Here is a 6,729-nt window from a genome sequence, read left to right on the forward strand (position 1 = left end):
TGTATGCATGGAGCAAGTTTCTTATTTATATTTTTCCGCATTCTTATGCTTGCACTAAGCTTGTATAAGGCAGTTACAAATTGTGCGTCATATAACGAACTGTTCTGTTGAGCTTACACTTGCAAATAATCGTGTTCAGATGGCCGCACTTCTATGTAGGTGCACCGCTAGCTTTGTCTATGTTCTCATGTTTGTATAAAGCTTATATAAGCTAGTTAGAAAATGTATGTCACTAAGCATTGTGATATTCTTTAAAGAACTGCTTGGTTGGTTTTACACTTGTGAATTAGTATTGAGGCGGTGGTATTCCCATGTAGGCCCACTGCTAGCTTTCTGTGTCCTCACGTGTTTGTATTAAGTTTCTACAAGAGAGTTACAGCATGTACGTCACTAAGCGCTGTGATAATTTTTAAAGAACTGCTTTGTTGGTTTTACACCTGTGAGTAATAGTACTCGGGTGGCACTAGTCATGTGTAGGTACACAGGGACCATTTGTATACATTATGCTCATGTAAAGCAGTTACAAAGTGTGTCACTAATCATTGTGATATTTGTTGAAGAATTGCTGTGATGGTTTTACACATGTGAATAATAGTGGTCAGGACACAGTACTTGCGATGTATAGTTGAACTTATACAGTGCCAAGACATGGGCTGTATACGTACCAAAAGAAATGTATGTCATTATATTGTTGTGAATATTACTGTTTGGATTTTATTAAATTGTAATGAAATTGTTTCTTGTATCTATTGAGGTATGGCAATTTGTCATGCACCCAAACTGAGGACCTGAACTTGTGCATACAAATAAACAGCTAATTTAAGAGTATACTGCTCATATTCTGCTAAACCAGTTTAACAAATCTTGTACTACAATGCTGGAAAAATGACAGAGCTGACTGGGATGTACAGAAAGAGTTCTGCACTGGCTGAAGGACTGCCCCACACTGGAGTTGGTAATGTTGCGTTTATTGGAGTAGACCAGAAAGTACACTTCTATTAAAAATGCGACAGTCGGTGCAGAAACATAAGGCAGACGAGCAGATGTGGCCCATTTTTTTCAGGGCCGTCCATGCCTACTACTGCATTTCTAGTCTTCCTGTGTTCTGCGTATAAGCCCCTGTTCAGCCAAGGTTTTTACTCCATCAAAGTTGTTCTACTGGGTTCGCAGCAATATTGAAGAAAAAAATTCAATGGTTTTCAAGGAGTTTTGAGGCCCCGACACAGTAACTTCAAGGGCCTCGTGCGATGTGTGCAGTAGTTTGGACAGGCAATAACTTGTTCAACAACATCATTAACTTTAATGCAAACAAAAGAAAACAAAACAAATCGCATTTCACTGATTTCAAACATTTGAAAGACTGCTAATTTGCCTTTCACCGCCCACCACTAAACGCACACAAGGAAGCATTTCAAGAAAGCGCTCAAAGTTTTTCTGCAATAGCACAATTAACTACTTGGACCTGCACAATTTGCAGTTTCTGAATACTGTTTGGTTTGACAGTGTATGTGATGTCATCTGTTGCCTCAGCTTTTCACCATCAAATGAGCCAGTCATTTCTAATTTCTTTTTATTGTGTCTCTAGCTCTCGATTTAGTCTTCACGGCTTCTCTTCGAATGCCTCAACTGTTGAGCTTCCTGCTTCTGCTCCTCCAAGTACATTTGTCGTCGGTTCCATGTGCATGAAACTGGTATCTGCAGCTCCTTTGTAATTTCAACTTTAAGGATGTCGCTTTCCTTCTATTACCTCCAGAGACAATTTTCTGTGACATGCGAGAGAGTGTCACAGAAGGAAAAAAAAGCGCTTGGCAATGTCTGCTAAGTCTAGCCAAGTGTACAAGTTTAAGGACTTTCCAGTACTTCTAAAGGTTCAAGGGTTTTCAATGCCTTGAAAATGGCATTTTAGAAATAAAGGATTTTCAAGGATCGCTACAAACCCTGGATTCTAGCGCCTAAATAATTTTACAAGCTTATTTTGGCATGGAGTTCGGAAATTCATGCTTTTTAGCTAACGCTGCACTATCTCTGTACATTGAAGCCACGAGAGCGCAACCATTTTGGAGTAAAGAAAAATACTGAAAGCTTTTAATACCACTCTTCTTTTTTCTATGGAGCTTCGTATTGCCTAGTTAAGTTTACGAATGTGCCTGGTTGTGGTGGGCGTTTCTTCGACATTTTCTGTGAGAAGCAGATGACTAACCCCTGTATTCAGAAATGTATCTTAATACAAAGCTCATGCTTGATATAAACGACGCCTGGTGCGAACGTCCCCCAAGACGCTCACTGCCTTTCTTTTGGTGCGTTCACGACTTGCGTCGTTTAGATCAAGTCAAGCATGGGCTTCAAGTTACGATGCATTTCTGCATATGGGGGTAAGCGTGCACAATTCCGGGCAACGCACTGTGCCATTGACACTGAGGGGAAACGGGGAAAACAGAGTTAACCACTCATGCTCCTAAACTTTCGCGTACCTGTGGTGTGCGTGTATCGTGGAAGAAGAAACAGCGCAAACACAAGTACAAAAAAAAGCATCAACCACACCAGCGCTTCGGGGTGTGGTCCATGTTTTTGCGTCGTCCTTGTGTTGCGCTGCTTCTTCGTCTAAAATGCTCAACCAACTAGCCGGCAAGTCCATCCTGTGCATATATGTATATTGAACACACGCATGAGTGTAGATGGTCTTCGAAGCTTTTAGAACGAGCACTGCCACAGGATACGAGCAGTGCACGCGTAACAAGTGGACACATTAGTCATTTAAACATGCGTGCCAATGCATTTGACGCGGCTATCGGCACAAGCAGTCTCCAAATGCTGGAATGCATGCGCTTCAAAACGCTAACGATCCGCTGCTAATGCAGGACAACAGCTCACAGCGGACTGAACCAAACTCTAAACTAATGCACTTTAAAAGAACGCCTACACGGCAGCGTTAGGCACGTCGAAATGCCTGGTACTGGCACCGCAGTTGACCATATATGAATGGAACTGGCGGAAAAAATAAACAGCAGTGCTCACCAGTATACGCGCGAATTAAATTCACATACGTGGATGGTTGGCGCGATACTTTGTATCCGCGTATTTTCGGAGAACATATGCATGGACTGGAGAAGCACTCGATCGTGAGCTGAACGGCACATTTGTTATTTTCCTGCGGTGACGACAAGCCATGAGTAGTTCTCACGTTGTCGTTTACGTTGTCTTCCTTCGTTAGTTGTAGCAAGGAATGGAAATGATGCAAACGTATTCCAGTACACAATAGCACAGTACACAGCAGAGAAACCCCACCCACCGCAGCCGATTCCTCAAATACATTTGGTATATATATAACCTCTAAAAGAACGTGACTGGTAGTGTTGGCGCTGTGGTGTAATGGTTAGGATGTGTGCTTCGAATTGCATAGATGCGAGTGTACGCGGGTTCGAATCCACATGATGTATAGCGCATTGTGATTCTTCATGAGTATGTGGTTCCCTTGACAATTGTATTCTAATTAGGTTATGTGAATCCTGATTGCGAAATCTGGGAAGATAATTGCGGATTAAGTGTGAATTCGCTTTTTTTTCTCCGCAGTGGCGTTCGCGACGCATACGCATAGGCCGCTTCAGAGCAGTCATGCCTCATGGTAGGCAGCAAATAGCCAGGAAAAAATGACTTTGACATCCTGCATAACTTTGCTCATGCCTCTTCTGAAGCCGCTTGGAATTGGGCCAGTGTCTCTGAGGAGCCGCCTAGGGAACAGTATATCAGCGGCCCTAATTTGATCAGATTTCCTGCCTGCATGCATGGCCAGGACTTGGCTAAGAGGGTACTGGGAAGAGTACTAGCACTCTGTTCTCAAGGAGTACAAGCACTCTGTTTGGGGGAGTAGAAGTACTCGGTCTGGCGGAGTACTTTTACCCCTGCGGGGAGAGTATTAGCACTCTGCGGACGAGTACTAGCACTCCCTGTGGGAAGAGTATTATCACTCTGCGGAAGAGTACTAGCAATCCCTTGCGGTGGAGTAACAAAACTCTGTCAGGAGGAGTTGACCTACTCTCTCTCAAAGAGGGTCGATCTACTCTCGAAAAGAGAGTGAAATATGGGACAAGCAGCTACTCCCTCAAAGAGAGTGCCCGGAACTCTCTTAGTTTTTAGAGTGTAGTAAATTAAACACCATGGTTTTATTATTAAAACTAATATTCTTTATTGCACTATTTATGGTATCAACTGGCATCATGAGCAAGTTATTGAGATAAGCACGCAGCTCAAACAACAGCTATAGCGCATGTTATTATCTCATTGCGCTATACCAGGCAAACATTGCTTGACGAAGTACAGGGCCCTCTCTACAACAGACGGGCAATGAACTTCATCAAAATTAAGACAAAATAAAGTTTTTGGGGGCTTGAAAAAATTTCACTCATGTCAACATTTGGAAGCTTCATTTGAAATTTAGCTTAAGAGAAATACCTGGCTGATTTTTTTAAAGTGCAGCCTTTCATTTTTAGGCACTTCCATCTCCTTCTGCCTGAATTTCTCTACACAAATTGGACATTATACCTCTAGAATCATCCGCGGGCAACAATCGCAAGAGACTAGTTCTTCTGGGGATGCTCCAATACAAGGGCGTTCCTTTGAAATTAAGAGGCCAATCTCTTTCAACATGAGGATATTAATGCGATCTAGTGACTGGGCAGACCTCCTTTGCTGTGTTCTATAGCAAAATCCTTCTTGACACTGCAGCAATTTGAACATTTTGCTCTCTTATTATCGATTTCAAAAGTGGACGCACATCATGCGGCCCCATTTTTTTTACTTAATGTGCACACCGTTGTGTAAAAAATATAGGCAATGGAAGCTGCCACCATCCCTTTTATGTACAGCATTCAGTGCCGTGAATTTGCTTGTAGTGTAGTTATGTGATTCCTTCTATTTTCGAGGCTGTGAATGCATGCTGAATGTATTTGCACGCGAAATCTGCAGACTTTACTCCAGCTCCTACTGCTTGTGCAACTACCTCAGTGAATGCTCGTGGTCGCGCGATGAGGACGTCTTGCTGCTGCACAATTGCATTACTATTCTCCTGGGGTGTGGTTGGAAGGGATGCTGGAGGTAAGCATGTTCCCTCTGACTTGTCTTTCTTCACTGCTAGTGAAGACAACCTTGATGCTACAACATTGTTTCCTGTCAAGCAAGAAGGCATGGGCAAATCATTGATGACCGTTCTTGCATGAATGCTATGAGGTGAATAATATCAACAGTTTAGTACTTTTTCTGCCCTATGTCTTCTTGGATTTACACGTGCGTTTATCGTTATTCAATATGCCTCGGTAAAAGATGTGGTAGCTTAAAGACTGAATAAATCTAAATAATCATGCAATCATGCAATCATGCAACCATATCACAAGCAGCTACGAGCTTCATTGCATGCATGCTTATGCCTTCACTGCTGAGTAGGGCCGAACTGACATGGGGAAATCTACGGAGGAGCGTCACGAGGACGTTTTTTTTAGGTATACAGGTACCTTTCCCGGTTAGAACAAAATGAGATTATATACTCAGCTTGAGTTTATATGAATATTTCATAAAAATGAATTGAACGAGAAGAAAGGGGTTAACTGAGGGGCCCGATTTGTATTCATTATATCATGAGAAGGCAACGAACAGGGACGTCAAGGACAACATAGGGGAAATTACTTCTACTTACTAATTGAATTAAAGAAATGATATATTATTGACGATGAAAGTGGATGAAAAATAGCTTGCCGCACGAGGGGAACGATCGCACGTCTTCGCATTACGCGTACGATGAGCAGTATTGCTACAGAGCATCGCACGCGTAATGCGAAGACGTGGGATCATTCCCCACCTACGGCAAGTTATTTTGTCTTCCATTTTCACTGTCATTAAGTTATAATTTCTTTAATTCAATAGGTGATTACAAGTAATTTCCGCTATGTTGTCCTTGGCGTCCTTGTTCGTTCGCTTCTCATCATATAAAATTGAAGTGTACTTTAAAACAAATGTCATTGTTATCAGGCTATCATGCAGCATTATGTTTATATTTGTTAGTTTTATTTGCTGCAGTTTACATGTGTTGCAAAAAGAACCCTATACAAGCACTGATAATCAAGCCATTTCCTCATTTCATTTATTCAGTGATAAAAACTGCCTACTGATTTCTTGCATGCCATGTGCAACTATTGCAACTTCCTTATGTTACACTGTAGCTTTAGTTACCCAATTTCCAGGAAATAATTTACGGCTAAATTAGTTCCATTTACATTTATAGAGCTTGGCAACTCCACAATAATCCCACCTTCGTGCTTCTTCCTCGTATCTGTCAGCTGTTCTTTACTCCGCTGCTGAGGCATATCAGTAGAAAAAAAGAAAATACAGCGTCTGTTGCATGAATGTCCAGTGCCAGTGCTATCAAGTACTTGCACTTGTGCTGCCTACATGGATGGATGGCTGGATGCAAAACTTTAATAAGGTCCTGAGGTGCGAGACTCAGCGCGCTGCGGACCACTCCCACGTTGGGACAGTCAGGCCATGCCCAACCGCCGCATCGTGTCATTCCCAAGGTTCGAATGGACGCGACTTTGGGAATGGGATCTCCGCAATTGGTGTAGAGATTAATGCCTACATGGAGATACAAATAATCACTGATTAGATTGAGAACACTTAGCTACGAATATTCTTCCGTATCGATATAAAGGCCTCAATATGGCTACAGAAAAAAAGGCTGTC

This window comes from Dermacentor andersoni, chromosome 5 (genome assembly GCF_023375885.2).
Source record: "Dermacentor andersoni chromosome 5, qqDerAnde1_hic_scaffold, whole genome shotgun sequence".
Taxonomy (NCBI): Eukaryota; Metazoa; Arthropoda; class Arachnida; order Ixodida; family Ixodidae; genus Dermacentor; species Dermacentor andersoni.